This window comes from Lithobates pipiens, unplaced genomic scaffold, assembly GCF_037356315.1.
Source record: "Lithobates pipiens isolate NorthernLeopardFrog02 unplaced genomic scaffold, aLitPip1_a1.2 Scaffold_1, whole genome shotgun sequence".
Lineage (NCBI taxonomy): Eukaryota > Metazoa > Chordata > Amphibia > Anura > Ranidae > Lithobates > Lithobates pipiens.
Window position 1 is genome coordinate 177,784,180 of NW_027507685.1, and position 16,514 is coordinate 177,800,693.

Here is a 16,514-nt window from a genome sequence, read left to right on the forward strand (position 1 = left end):
CCGGGCAATTGGCTGCAATATGTCCCTCTTGCCGGCAGCGGTAGCAAATAATCTTTTTCGCTGCCTCTTGCAGCATGGGCTTCCTGGGCTGCTCCCGCCAGACCTTAGGTAGAACTCCCACCCTCTCACTCTCTCCACCCTCACCCCTTGGAGTCATCTTACCCGTCACTGGGGATGATCTGGTCTTAGGGGGGGAAAGTCCGTGAGTCCCTGGAAGAGGTGGTCAGGTTCTCTGTAGCCAAGTACCTCTCAACCAGATCCACAAGTTTATCTGCATTTTCTGGGTCTCCATGGCTTACCCATTTTTGGATGGCAGTAGGAAGAGCTCTCAGGAAACGATCCATAACCACACGTTCCACAATGTTTGGTGCAGTCAAAGTCTCTGGCTGCAGCCACTTCCTGCTCAGGTGAATGAGATCATACATTTGAGACCTGGGAGGTTTTCCAACCTGAAAAGTCCAGTTATGCACACGCTGAGCCCGGACGGCCAGGGTGACACCCAGCCGTGCCAATATTTCTGCTTTTAGCACCACATAGTCTTTTGCTTGGTCAGGCTCTAGGTCATAATAAGCTTTCTGCGATTCCCCAGTTAACAGAGGGGCCACCAGTCCAGCCCATTGCTCCTTAGGCCACTTTTCCCTTTCAGCAGTCCTTTCAAATGTGGTCAAAAACACCTCCGGATCATCCTCTCCAGTCATTTTTGTCAGTAAACGGCTCACACCAAAGGATGCGGTATTATTGTACCCACTTGCTTCATTGGTCTGCGGACGTTGCTGTATTAATGTCTCTATTTTCTGTTGAAAATTCTGCTCTTGCTTCTGCAACAGGTCCATGAAGCGGGCTTCAGATCGCTGCTGGGCTTGTTGCTGAGCTTCCAAACTCTGCTGGTGAGCCTTCTGCTGATTTTCCAAACTCTGCTGCAAAGTTGCATTTATCTGCTGCTGGGCTGCAAGGCTCTTTTGTAAACCTGCATTTGTTTGCTGCTGATTTGCATTTGCTTGTTGCTGGTTTGCATTTGCTAGAGCCAGCTGTCTCAGTATCTCCTCCATGCTGGCCTTAACAAAAAAAAAAGTGCCCACATTCTCCACCAACTGTGAGGGGTTAGCTCGGCAGCGGGTGTGTGTGACCCCCTGGATGGGTTCACAACACAAAGTCAGGCACAGCAGACAGCGGTGTAGGTTCAAAAAACAAAAGATCCGGTTTATTTAGGCTACATGCAGTGATACATATAACAGCCAAACAAAATAAAACAAGAAAATAAATCCTGGTCAGCTTGACCTCTAACTACACACGTAGACTCCCTGTCTAACAACTGGGTGCAGCCTTGTGCTGCCCCAGTCCCTGTCTCTATTGTAGGGGTTTGCCACACAGGCGTTAACTCACCGCACAGAACAGATCTCAGACTCCCCAGTCTATACACACAAAACTGGTTCCAGGATGGAGCATCTCCCTAAGCATGCTGGGGTTTTTTGTAGAGGTCTTAATGAGCCCACTTACTTCAGCTGGGCTCATTAACTCTTCCCCTCTAATTGTAAAAGTCTGCATAAAGCCTGAATCTAGGACACACATATTTACCATCCTGGATACAACCAGGTGACTTTACCTGCCTGCTGCCACAATATATATATATATATATATATATATAGATAGATATATATATATATATATATATATATATATATATATATATATAGATATATATATATATATATATATATATATATATATATATAGTAAGACAAAACAAATCAAAGTACTCACTGGTGACCAGCTTTATTAACTTATAAAATAACTACTCGCAATTATCTTTAAAAGAAAGCACAAAAGAAAGTTTCTAGCGGTGCATGAGACGCAGGTCGGCAGAGGGTGACGTCCACACGTGGCTCCTCCTCCGTACGCGTTACGCTCAGAGAACTTTGTCAGTGAGGTGGAGCCTACGTGTGTCACCTGTCCTCTTAAAAGCATGTCTGTTGCCATAGAAACCATGACACACTCAGGAGCCGTGGCTAAACCACTCCCATTGACATGGAAAAAAAGCTCTATCATGCAGCACAACTGCAGACAGAATATCAATCTTTCATTGCTGGTACAAAATGTAAACACTAGGTCAGAAAACTGACCCCAAGTGATCACTGAGCATGATAAAACAGTACACACAACTGCTGTTTTCCTGAATCTCCACACCTCAGTTACAATAAACCATTCAAAATTATTAAAACAATACGAAGTCAGAAATACATTTACAAAAATTACCTATTGAAAATAAAACAATTTAAATCAAAATCTATGTTTAACCCTTCAGGAGATAGAACCTTAGCCTCAAAGATCCAGAAAGTTTGTCTCTGGCTGAGGGGACGGATATAATTGCCTCACCGCCAATGTCTGACATCCTTCTCTATGCCCCAAAATTTAAGGTCCCTAGGGTCCCTATTGTGACATACTCTTAAAGTGGAAGTAAACTCCCCTATCGTTTTCAGCCAAGGAAGCTGCCATCTTTTCCTCTGTTTAATCTTCACCTGCTATGGTGCTGCACATGTGATTCGTTATGACACCAGCCATTGGATGGTTTGATAGTTTGGCTGAGAGCACAGCCAATGTGCAGTTAGCATTCCCGGCATGCCTTTTTTTTTTTAACTGTTTAAATCGATGGGTTTACTTCCACTTTAAATGTTTAGAAACACTATGGGATCTGAGTCCCTTTTTAATGTTTTGCAGATGTTCCCCAATGCGCACACTAAGGGACCTGGTCCCCATTTGCATTCCAGCATATAACCCACCCCTTGTGTGCTGTATGTTATCATTTTTTTTTATCTGATATCTCTGACTAGTAGAGGTAGAGACAAATTCTTTATGTTTTTTGATGTTACATTTACATTGGTTGCATGCTGGGCACCTACTACAGACATAGAAACCCGACAAAAATGAATGGAGGGTCAATCACTCCAGGTGCAATAGCATCTCTCAGAGCTGGTGCCCATTTGTAGATAAAACGGGGATGATTAGGGAGAACTTCACCCAGCACCCTGTCCTTCCTGAGGACTTCCCAGTGTTTCAGAAAAATTCGCTCAAACTGTTTATATTGTACGTTGTATTCAAGAAAAGTTTTATACCCCTATTTATTTAAACCTATATTCTTCCCCCAACTAGAATCCGCAACCAATGTTTGTCTATCAAGAAACCCTATCTCATCCCAATCCATAGTGACTTGCTCTTTTTGATAACCCTTTTGGCAAAACCTGTTCGTCAGGACTTGAGATTGAACCTGGTAATCAGAGTCCAAAGTGCAAGGCGGATCACTAGATCTTTTTTAGTTGCCAATGATGAAATCCCATTTTTTACGTCTATATGTTTAGTATCGATAATGGGGGATTAAAAACGGAGTTGTTACCCAAATTAAAATGTGCCAACTGGGACTAGCACAGCCCTTTCCGCAGGTTTAGACAAAAAATATTTTTTGATGTTCAAACTCCTAAAAAACGTTTGAAGGTTGACATATGCGTGAAATTTACTAAGATTTTGTACCGGAGCGAACTTGAGGCCCTTATCCAGGACCCTCAATTCGTTCTCAGAGAGGACAGAACCACTAATATTAAAAATGTCCATGCCTAATGGTTTTTTTTCATTTTCATTAATATTTTTCCTTCCTGCTCGTTTTCCTCTCGGTTTCTTCTTTTCCCCCCAAATTTGTTTCCTGTGGGTGACTGAGCAGCTGATCTTGTCTGTCAAATAGGGCTGAAACCAATTGGAAACAGAAATAGGGACTTATGGATAAGCATCACCCCTCTATGTGAATATTTATCAGGGTGATACCCCCCTCTTGGAATGGCCATTATAGGTACCCCCCCTAAATGGATTATTTTTACCAAAACCCCTACTCCAATTGTTTTGATAAGGGGGGGTACGAGGACCATATCCTCTCCCCTGCCCCCTCTACCACAATTACCCCAACCCCTCTGATGGTTATTAGGGCAGCCTTGAACATAACCACCCTGAATGGGTGTGGCCGGTCCGTGGATAGGTCTTGGTGTATTAGAAGACAGATTACCAGCAGAGCTATTAGAAGAGTGGGCATTCAGCAATTAGTTCACTGAAGTGGCATTGGCCTGCCATTTAAAAACCTCTTTGTGGGAGAAGTCTCCAAAATCCCTAAAATACTTTCCCTTTTTTTTCTCTTGGGATACCTTATCCCACTTAATCAATTTATTTTTAAGCTCTCCAGAAAGTTTTGAAAAATCAGGGGAGGATTGGTGAGGTTAAATTTTTTGCTTAATCGCCATAAACTGTTTTTTAAGCAGTTCGATCTTATTTTGTTTTTTCTTTAATAAACCCTTTTTGCTAAAGAAATCAAACTACTCAGTCATTGACTCATCATCTAATAAGCCATCACTGGGAGGGACATCCCATCTAAGGCCGCGTACACACGGGCGGACTGTTCGCCCAACTTTGTTCGTCAAACAATCCGACAAACAGTCCGCTCAAAATTTGCATGAACGGACTTAAAGTGGGGTACCCCCTAAAAAAAAATAATTAAAAGTCAGCAGCTACAAATACTGCAGCTGCTGGCTTTTAATAATCGGACACTTACCTGTCCCAGGGTCCAGCGATGCGGGGGAACGAAGCCCCCCCCCTCGCTCCCCGCTCCGCTCGCGGCGCCGTCATGCATACTGTGGGCACCCGGCTGTGGCTTCACAGCCGGGCACCCACTGCGCATGCGCGAGCGGCGCAGGGCGCCGTGATACGCCGTACAGTCACCTGGGACACATGACAGGTCCCAGGTGAATGTGCGGCGCGAGGGGAAGTGATGTCACCAGCCTGGGCAATGAGGAAGGCAGATTACGAGGGACCCCCTAGCAACCGGTATTTAGAGGTAAGTAAAAAATTTATTTTTTGCCAATTATTTATTTTATTTTTTTTTTACGAATTTTAAGCACTTTTAATTTTTTGGTGGCAACACCACTTTAACCACACACGATGAACGAACAGTCCGCTGAAAGCGTGCGCGATGTTGTGAACGGCACGTACGACGGGACGAGAAATTCGATGTCCAATACACTGCAATGCAACCTTCGCCGTGTAAATCCTTTCTGAGCATGCGCGAAACTTAGTTTGTCGAACAAACCTGCACACGAGCGGACTGTCCGCTGAAACCAAGTTTCAGCGGACTGTCTTACGGAAATTCCGAAAAACTTTGTTCGACAGACTGTCCGCTGAAACTGTCCGCTGAAGCCCACACACGAGCGGACTGTCCGCTGAAACACTGTTCAGCGGACAAAGTTGGGCGAACAGTCCGCTCGTGTGTACGCGGCCTAACACACAATTATTTTAAGCTAATGGATAGAAATGGATAGAAATGGGTATATTCCATTAGACAGTTGCCATCACAGCACTTGGCTGTGTAATATCCCTAGGGGCCAATTTATTTTGCGTAAGGCGCAATTCGCTTTGGACTCTGATTACCAGGTTCAATATACAAGTCCTGGCGAATAGGTAAGGATGATCCGAACACCCCCCTGTTCGGTCGCACCAGAACCTGCGAACAGACCTAAACTTCGTGTGAACTTTAGAACCCTATTAAAGTCTATGGGACTCGAACGTTCACAATTTAAAGTGCTAATTTTAAAGGCTAATATGCAAGTTACTGTCCTAAAAAGTGTTTGGGGACCCGGGTCCTGCCCCAGGGGACATGGATCAATGCAAAAAAAAGTTTTAAAAGCGGGCTGTTTTTTCATGAGCAGTGATTTTAATAATGATTAAAGTGAAACAATAAAAGTGTAATGTTCCTTTAAATTTCGTACCTGGGGGGTGTCTATAGTATGCCTGTGAATGGGGCCCATGTTTCCCGTGCTTAGAACTGTCCCTGCACAGTGTCATTTCGCAAGGAAAAAAAGTCTTTTAAAATCACTTTCCATTGTCGGCTCCCGTAATACAAAGAACACTCAATGAGTGTTCTCTGTATTAGCCGACAATTCATTCATTGAAAAAAAAAAAAAATAACCACAAAATTGTGGGGGTTCCCCTAAATTCAATTACCAGGCCCTTCAGGTCTGGTATGATATTAAGGGGAACCCCGTGTCAAAATGTTAAAAAAATTGACGTGGGGGCCCCCTTAAATATCCATAGCAGACCCTTTATCCGAGCACGCAACCTGGCAGGCCGCAGGAAAAGAGGGGGGACAAGAGAGCGCCCCCCCTCCTGAACCGTACCAGGCCACATGCCCTCAACATTGGGAGGATGCTTTGGGGGTCTGTGACCCCTCAAAGCACCATGCCCCCATGTTGATGTGGAGAAGGGCCTCATCCCCACAACTCTGGCCAGTGGTTGTGGGGGTCTGCGGGTGGGGGGCTTATCAGAATCTGGAAGCCCTCTTTAACAAGGGGACCCCCAGATCCCGTCCCCCCCTGTTTGAAATGGTAAGGGGGTACAAAAGTACCCCTACCATTTCACAAAGAAAGTGTAAAAATGGTTAAATAAGACAAACACACTTTTGAAAAATTCCTTTATTAAAAATAAAAAAAAGATTGCAGCGGTGGTAATCCACTCTTGCTGTCCAGCGACGGAGGATCATCTCTCCGGGGTCCAGCGATGGCTGATCTGATCCAGCGACGGGGATCTCACAGTCCAGCGCTGTCCATACATGCATCCGTCTTAGATTCGACTCAAACTTGAAGCTCACCCCTACGAATAGGTTTTGCCAAAAGGGTTATCAAAAAGAGCAAGTCACTCTGGATAGGGATGAGATAGGGACTCTTGATAGACAAACATTGGTTGCAGATTCTAGTACGCGGAAGAATATAAGTTTAAATAAGAATAATAAGAGCAGATTGTTCTGAAACACTGGGAAGTCCTCAGGAAGGACAGGGTGATGGGTGCAGCTCTCCCTAATCATCCCCATTTATCTACAGATGGGCACCAACTCTGAGAGATGCTATTGCGCCTGGAGTGTTTGACCCAACAATCATTAGGGAAAATAGGATTTTTTTCATTTTTGGCGGTTTTCTATGCCTGTGGCAAGTGCCCAACATGCAAACAATGCAAATGTAACATCAAAAAACATAAAGAATCTGTCTCTACCTCTACTAGTCAGAGGTATCAGATAAAAAATAAGTTAACATGCAGCACACAAAGGGTGGTTTATATGCTGGAGTGCAAATGTGGACTCCATTATATTGGTAGGACCTCCAGGTCCCTTAGTGTGCACATTGGGGAACATGCGAACAACATTAAAAAGGGACTCAAATTCCATAGGGTTTCTAAACATTTTAGATTATGTCATGATACGGACCCTAGGGACCTTAAGTTTTGGGGCATAGAGAAGGTTGACAGACATTGGCGTTGGGGCAATTATATCCGTCGGCTCAGCCAGAGAGAATCTTTCTGGATCTTTGTGGGTATGGTTCTATCCCCTAAAGGGTTAAACATAGATTTTGATTTCAATTGTTTTATTTCCGATAGGTAATGTTTGTAAATGTATTTCTGACTTTGTATTGTTTTAATCATTTTGAATGGTTTATTGTAACTGAGGTGTGGAGATTCAGGAAAACAGTGGGTGTGCAGTGTTTTAAAATTCACATCATTTTTATTCATGCTCAGTGAGTATTCTTATATTTGATCACTAGGGGGCAGTTTTCTGACCTAGTGTTTACATTTTGCACCAGCAATGAAAGATTGCTATTCTGTCTGCAGGTGTGCTGCAAGTCAGAGCTTTTTTTCTATGTCAACGGGAGTGGTTTAGCCATGGCTCCCGGAGTGTGTCATGTGTTCTATGGCAACTGACATCATTTTAAAAGGACGGCAATGCTCCGCTCCACTGACGAAGTTCTCTGAACGTAACGCGTATGGGGAGGAGCCACGCACGGACGTCTCCAGCTGCCGACCTGCGTCTCACGCACCGCCAGAACCTTGCTCTGGATGTGAACTTTCTTTTAAAGATCCTTGTGAGTAGTTATTTTATAAGTTAATAAAGCTGTTTTCAACTGGTCAACAGTGAGCACTTAGATTTGTTTTGTCTCACCATATATATATATCCTGGGGGAATCGACTGGAGTTCCTGCCTGGATGATTTACCCTTATGGGACATGTGCATATGACCATCTGTTAGTTCAGTGATCCATAGATTGAGGTGAGCGAAGCGAGTCCTCTGGAGGTGGTGGGTCTGTCACCATTGCATCCTGATTTGTGTTCTGTCACGTGGAATCCTCTTGGTACTTGCTGGGACCTCTAGTCCTCTTCATTTTCCTGCTGGATTACTATAGGACTTTGTAGTATCTTTAAGAAATTTTAATTCCTTGTGATTCACTTTGTTTTATATAATAGAACGTTTCTGCATATTTCCTTGCCTAGGAGCCAAAGTTGCTGCATACAGTGGCCTCATAGACATAAATGGCTGTATGCAGACAGTCTGCGTTTTAAGTTGAAACATGTACACATGTGCAGGTGTATGCAAGTACCGTGTATATAGCCATGCACAGCCATTCATGTCTATTGAGATGGATGTAGACAGCACCTTTAGCTACTGAGCAAGGAAATACTGGGGACATACTATGAGTTCAGGATGTCTTGGGCCCACCACCGACAGAGCATCAGCATGGCGCCCTGCACAGTGTAATGAAATCTAAAAAGGTTTTTCTCTCGGAGATAAGCTTTAGGTGTGTGTTTCTATAGATCATTACAATACTCATTCTTTAAATCATTTATTTATTCCACAGCAACTACAAACAATGTTACAGGTTAGTAAAGCTTTTTAGTCTGTTTTAAAACTGCATGTAATATGGTAATCTTTTCAGATTAGGTATGTGTGTAGTCCATAATGTAAATTAATACATGTATTCAATTATTCTTAAGCAACTACATTGAATGTAACAGGTTAATAAATCTTAGATCTTGTTTAAAAATGTACCCATATAATATCTAAGCCATTTGTGAGTAGTGATGGCCGAACGGTTCGCCCGGCGGTCGTTTCGCGGCGAATTTCCGACATTCGCGGTCCGCACGTTCGAACGCCTTTTTCCGTCGTTCGCCGCGGCGGACTTACGTGTTTAATGTATACAAGAACTTTAACCTTTGGTGACACGTTTATCATGTGATACAGGACAGCCAATTGAGACATGACAGCACATGGACACTTGTACATTCCCCCTAACCTATAAATACACCCGATCCGGTGGCCATTTTACATTCTTTCTTCTGTTAAGATAGGGACAGGTTCCTGTGTGGAGTAGGGAGAGATAAACCACTAGCTATTTGGTACACAAAAGTTCTTTTCAGGACTGGTATAGGTGTTAGGTGTTGATAGGTTTGCTGTGCTGCTGATTCTTGCAGCAGCCTGAGTGTCTTTTGTTAGTTTAGAGAAAGGGAAAGGACGGTGTATGCTACAGGGACAGCCAGATTAGTCTTTCATCATCATCATCATCATCATCATCATTAGCTGTTACTATCAAGGTCCACAAAAGAGCTGTTCCAGTAACCACTAATCGTTCTCTTTTTTTGCCAATTTGTATAGGGACAGGAAGGAAGCAGTGTTGTCAGGCAGTGAGGGTAATTTTAAAGACTTGCTGTTATTATTAGTTCCACAAAGGTTCTTTTCAGGACTGGTATCAGTGGTACAGTAATAGGCTTGTACATGTATAATATTCTTTCTTCCAAATATAGAAAGGATATTATACTTGACTGCTGCCCTTCTGCTGCAGTCTGCTAAACATTCACAACTCACTTGTTCCACAAAAGTTCTTATAAGGACTGGTAACTTGGTATAGGGTGCTACGGTACATAGGCTTGAGTGCGGTACAGTCTGCTGTTCTGTAAGGACCGCTATCGGTCCACAATAGATAGGGTTGACGTGCACCACTGCTGACCGCTGCCCTATACTGCAGCAGTCCTTCAGCGGTATAGGGACTGACGTACAGTCTGCTAATCACTAACACACAACCTGCTTGTTCCACAAAAGTTCTTATAAGGACTGGTAACTTGGTATAGGGTGCTACGGTACATAGGCTTGAGTGCGGTACAGTCTGCTGTTCTGTAAGGACCGCTATCGGTCCACAATAGATAGGGTTGACGTGCACCACTGCTGACCGCTGCCCTATACTGCAGCAGTCCTTCAGCGGTATAGGGACTGACGTACAGTCTGCTAATCACTAACACACAACCTGCTTGTTCCACAAAAGTTCTTATAAGGACTGGTAACTTGGTATAGGGTGCTACGGTACATAGGCTTGAGTGCGGTACAGTCTGCTGTTCTGTAAGGACCGCTATCGGTCCACAATAGATAGGGTTGACGTGCACCACTGCTGACCGCTGCCCTATACTGCAGCAGTCCTTCAGCGGTATAGGGACTGACGTACAGTCTGCTAATCACTAACACACAACCTGCTTGTTCCACAAAAGTTCTTATAAGGACTGGTAACTTGGTATAGGGTGCTACGGTACATAGGCTTGAGTGCGGTACAGTCTGCTGTTCTGTAAGGACCGCTATCGGTCCACAATAGATAGGGTTGACGTGCACCACTGCTGACCGCTGCCCTATACTGCAGCAGTCCTTCAGCGGTATAGGGACTGACGTACAGTCTGCTAAACACTAATACACAACCTGCTTGGTCCACAAAAGTTCTTATAAGGACTGGTAACTTGGTATAGGGTGCTACGGTACATAGGCTTGAGTGCGGTACAGTCTGCTGTTCTGTAAGGACCGCTATAGGTCCACAATAGATAGGGTTGACGTGCACCACTGCTGACCGCTCACCTATACTGCAGCAGTCCTTCAGCGGTATAGGGACTAAGAGTTTTGTCACAGGGTCATTTAAAAAATGACATGCAGAGGAAGAGGCAGGCCCTTCCGCAGGGGTGGTAGGGGTAGGGCAGGAGCAACAGGCTTGAGCCAAAGTGGGAAGTTGCAGAAGGTGCGTTCAATTACTTTAAAGGATGCACCAGACTTGGTTGAGTGGCTCGCTCAGCCTTACTCTTCTGCACCCTCCTCATCCTCTCGATCTGCACCCTCTTCTTCACTCTCTGCTATGTGCACCCCCAAAGACACTACCACCAACAACACGACCACCACCACCACCACCACATACCTTCCGCTTGAGTCACTGGAATTATTTTCCGATCCATATCAAGAGGACATTTCTGATGCGCAGCCACTCTTGGTATTGGATCAGGAAGAGGAGGTAGCAACAAGCGCTACTCAGCAGTCTGACGCCAGTACCCAGATCAGCCCAAGGAGGAGGTTGGTCCCCGGTGTTGCTGCCTACTCCGAGATCTCTACTTATAGCGGTGGGGAAGGTGACGTTGATGATGACGTGTCTAGTGATGTCACGTGGGTGCCCACAAGAGAGGAAGAGGAGGGGAGTTCAGAGGGAGATATGGACCAGCAGATAGGGAGGAGAAGCAGCAATGACTTACATTGCACAGCAGGGACAAAGCAGACTGCAAATGTATCAGGAGCGAGTCATCGACCATGTACGGTCACATCTGGCGCTCCCAGGACACCGGCACATGGCTCCGCAGTGTGGGCTTTTTTTAACGTGTCCGCTGCTGACAATAGCGTTGCCATCTGCAATCTTTGCAGTCAACGCGTTAGTCGCGGTAAGCCCAATACTCACCTAGGGACGACCGCCTTAAGAAGGCACATGAGCAGCCATCACCGAGCCCAGTGGGAGCAACGGAACACACAAAGCCACACTGCAGGCTCTCACCGTCCAGCCTCGTCTTCTACTTCTCCTTCTCCTCTCTCCTCACAATTGTCCTCCACTCCACCTTCCATCACGCCAAGCTCACATTTTTCTGCAAAAAGGCAGGCTTCCGTGGGCCTAATGTTTGAGCGTAAAAAAATGATGATGCCGGATAACCCTCTTGCCCAACGGTTGGCGGCTGGCTTGTCAGAACTCATAGCCCGCCAACTACTGCCATATAAACTGGTGGACTCGGAGGCCTTTCGCAAATTTGTGGCCATTGGAACACCACAATGGAAGGTCCCAGGAAGGAAGTATTTCTCAGAGAAGGGCATCCCAGAGCTATATGGCCATGTTCAGCGGCAAGTGAATGTATCTCTGGCACACAGTGTCGGTGCCAAGATACATCTGACCACAGACACGTGGTCTAGCAAACACGGGCAGGGAAGGTATATCAGTTTTACTGCCCACTGGGTGAACCTTCTGACGGCCGTCAAGCATGTAACCCGTGGCACCCGTGTAGATTTGGTTTTACCGCCACGGATTGCATGCAGGCCTGACTCTTCTTCTCCTCCTCCTACTCCATCCTCCTCCCTCTCCTCCTCAGCTGCCTCCTCCTTTTCCGCTGCTAGCGTCTCTTCCACTGCACCGCCCAAGCTCCCCAGAACCTATTCCACATGCCAGGTGAGACGTTGCCATGCCGTGCTGCGTCTGTTGTGCCTGGAAGCAAAGAGCCACACTGGCCCGGCACTCCTTTCAGCTTTGCGTTCACAGGCAGATGAGTGGCTAACACCGCTCAATTTGACAGTTGGTAAAGTGGTGTGTGACAACGGTGCCAATCTGCTTAGCGCATTGAAACAGGGCAAAATCACGCACGTGCCGTGCATGGCACACGTCTTAAACTTGGTCGTGCAGCGATTCCTTGTCAAATACCCTGGGGTCCAGGACATCTTGCGGCAGGCAAGGAAAATCTCGGCCCATTTCAGAAGATCTTACACGGCCATGGCTCGCCTTGCTGACATTCAGCGGCGACACCATCTGCCGGTCAGACGTCTTATTTGCGATTGCCCGACGCGATGGAACTCAACCTTCTATATGCTTGATAGGCTGCTCCAGCAGAAACGTGCAGTTAACGTCTACCTGTATGAACTCTGCGAAAGAAACGGTTCTGGGGAGCTGGGTTTTTTTTCACCGCGCCAGTGGCTGCTCATGCGCGACACATGCAGACTTCTGCGGCCATTTGAGGAGATCACCAAACTGGTCAGTCGCAGCCATGGCGCCATCAGTGACATGGTACCTTATGCCTTCTTTCTGGAGCGTGCATTGCGTCGTGTCATTGATCAGGCTGTGGAGGAGCAGGAGCGGGAAGATGAGGAAGTCGCAATGCTGGATGAATTCCCAGGGGGGGCTACTCTATCTGAGACAAGTCAACAACAGGAGTCTGATGAGGAGTCAGAGGAGGATGGTGCCGGGGCGGATGAGCAGGAGCAAGAAGAGCATGCTTTAAACCTTTCTGGGATCCCTGTTGTGCGAGGATGGGGAGAGGAGAATGAAGAGGACGACATTATCCTGGATGATGAGCAGGAGCCAGGCCACCACACCGCTTCCACTTTAGTGCAAATGGGGGCCTTCATGCTCCAGTGTTTTAATAGGGACCCCCGTATAAAAAGCATGAGGGTCAAGGACCAGTACTGGGTGGCAACGTACTTAGACCCCCGGTACAAACACAAAATGGCGGAAATGTTACCGCCGTCGCAGAGGGCTGTCAGAATGCAGCACTTCCAGGCCTTGCTTCGAGAAATGCTGCATTCTGCTTTTGCGTGCGCTGGCAGAGGAGCAATTCCCACTCCCAGAGAAGGATTTGCGGGTACCAATCCAACAGCGCCTGCAAGAAGAGGCCGGTTTGAAGATGTGTTGGTGACTTCGGATATGAGGTCATTCTTTCAGCCGACCCATCGACAGGTGTCATCCGGATCCAGCATCAGGGAACGCCTAGACCGTCAGGTGTCCGACTACATTGGGTTAACGGCCGATGTGGACGCTCTGAGGAGTGATGAACCCCTAGACTACTGGGTGGGCAGGCTTGACCTCTGCCCAGAGCTTGCCCAATTTGCAATCGAACTGTTGGCTTGCCCCTCATCCAGTGTCCTGTCCGAAAGGACGTTCAGCGCAGCAGGGGGGATTGTGACCGATAAGCGTACTCGCCTAGCTCACCACAGTGTTAACTACCTCACATTTCTAAAAATGAATGAGGCATGGATCTCGGAGGAATTCAACACATGTGACCAGTAGACCATGTATATGTCTATAAACTATTTTTTTAATCAAGCACACAGACCTTCTTAATTCATTTGGCTCACTTCCTTGACCCAAAAAAGCACACCGTACTATATGCCCCTACCCTCCTCTTTGAAGAGGTTGAGCGGTGTCATATTTCTACTGGGGCTGCTTATGATATCCCTGTGCTGTGCTGACTTCCTCCTGGGGGTTCTTATTATGAAGGGATCACACTATCCCTGTGCTGTGCTGACTTCCTCCTGGGGGTTCTTATTATGAGGGGATCACACCATCCCTGTGCTGTGCTGACTTCCTCCTGGGGCTGCTTACGGTGCTGCTGTCAGCGCTGTATGTCACGGTGCTGCTGTCAGCGCTGTATGTCACGGTGCTGCTGTCAGCGCTGTATGTCACGGTGCTGCTGTCAGCGCTGTATGTCACGGTGCTGCTGTCAGCGCTGTATGTCACGGTGCTGCTGTCAGCGCTGTATGTCACGGTGCTGCTGTCAGCGCTGTATGTCACGGTGCTGCTGTCAGCGCTGTATGTCACGGTGCTGCTGTCAGCGCTGTATGTCACGGTGCTGCTGTCAGCGCTGTATGTCACGGTGCTGCTGTCAGTGCTCTGTATTACGGTGCTGCTGTCAGATGCCTCTATCACGGTGCATGTGTCATTCCGGTATGTCACGCTGCTGGTGATCATCTCCTGCACCCTCTTCTTTGCCTACCCTGGTCCCTGACCTTCCCTCTCCTCCATTGCCTTCATTAGCTCCATAGTCCTGAATTGTTAGAACAATTTCCCAAATAAAATAAAAATGCTTGTAGTTATCGATCCCAAATTCACCTCATACATGTATTATGTCATTGTCCAGATGGTGGGACTACGTTTTACCCCCTAATAATTACCACGTGGCCGCAAATTCGACATGAAGGTTTGCAAAGTTCGCCTCCCATTGAAGTCAATGGGGCCCGCGGCGAACGGTCGGTTTCGCGAACGTTTGGGTCCGTTCGCATTTCGCGTTCGCGAAACGTCCCGTCGGAAGTTCGTCCATCACTATTTGTGAGTAGACTTTAATTAATTCATGAATTTTTTCATTCAATTATTACAAAGGCATGCTAAGTATGTCCTGTGTACTTTGACTACTTTGGGGGCATACATAGCACTCCCAAGTTACAAAAGTGTGGTGTGAAGATCTTCAGAGGAGTTTTTCCTGAATTCATAGATTTATTTATTTATTCCACAGGAACCACAGCAAACGTAACAGGTTAATACATTTAATATTTAAAAGGATACCTGTATAATATCTGTGTGAGTGTGTGTAGATCTTCAGAATGCTCATGTTCTTAAAAAAAAATTATTCATTTATTCAATCCTCTCACAAAAACTGCACAAGTTAGTATATTTTTCATTTTCATTAAAGCGGTAGTAACGCACACAATTTTAAATTTTTTAAACCCTGCAAGGTAAAGGCATAATGTACTAGTATGCATGGTACACTAGCACATTATGAAATACTTACCTTAGAACGAAGCCCTCTTGTGGCACGCTGTCAATGCTGAAAGGGCTTCCATCTTCACCCTGTCTTCCTTCCGGGGCACATGCTCCAGCCGTCTGATTGGCCACGCCACGATTACGTCACTCCCGCGCATGTGCGTGGGAGTCAAGGACCGCGGCACAGGGCTTTGAAGGAACATCACAAGTAGAAAGTTTATAGTTAAAGTTATCTTACTCAGCTCATAAAGCACTTACAATTCATCTCTTACAATCCCCCCTATGTATGTGAAAAGGTGTGGTATAATAAACTTTTCACCATCAAGCACTACGGTGGCACACTTTGGGGTCTAGTTTTAAAAAAATGAAACAGTTGTGTGCATGTGTCAGCATGTAAGAGAGGCTTTGTGGTGCCTAATTTTGGCACCCTTGCACAAGGTTCTACTCCTGCTTCAGCCCTGCCAGAATACAAGCCCACCTGCTGAGGCCAACCCCTCTGCCCTGCTCCTGGCCAATCTGAAGTAATCACATGCAGCTCCTCACAATCATGTCTCTCCTCTGCCAATGGTCAGCAGTACTCACAAGATTGTGCTCTGTGTAGATATCTCCTAGATGGGTATACCTCTCCTGGGAAAAACCCTCCAGGGAAGCAACCTTATACAGGGATCTCCAGCCTGGCCTAATAGGCCTTTTGGAATCTGCCCTAGCCCCCACCTCCTTAAGGGACAGAATGTCTACAGCTAGTACCTCCTGTATACAGGTCCACTCCACCTGGCCTCCTGCCCTGTCCGGGGCCCATGTGTGTTGGTTATATGCTCACAGGTGTGGGGTGTTTGGCTTTAAGTGTGTAGTGTGTGTGTGTGTGTGTAGATCTCTAACTCATTCTCTAACTCATTAATCTATTTAATTATTCCACAGCAACTACAAACAATGTAAAAGGGTTAGTAAAATTATATGTAATATGTTATTCTTTCTATTATATTGAGTGCCCATGTCCCGTACTGATTTCATAGACACTGCTAATTTTCTAAGTTTGGTGATGTCAACTTTGTCGAGGGAGAGGCAGCAAGACAGGATTGATTTAAC

The 16,514-nt window shown here is 46.1% G+C and overlaps 1 long non-coding RNA gene across 1 annotated transcript in view; it reads left to right on the forward strand.

Annotated features, from left to right (window-relative positions):
- Nucleotides 1-15,201, forward strand: part of LOC143988699 (uncharacterized) — a 43,218-nt gene extending 28,017 nt beyond the window's left edge. Inside the window, exons 10-11 of the long non-coding RNA XR_013276899.1 lie at nt 8,706-8,726; nt 15,181-15,201. This is a non-coding gene — a long non-coding RNA (uncharacterized LOC143988699). The remainder of the gene's footprint in view (nt 1-8,705; nt 8,727-15,180) is intronic.
- Nucleotides 15,202-16,514: the final 1,313 nt, after the last annotated feature.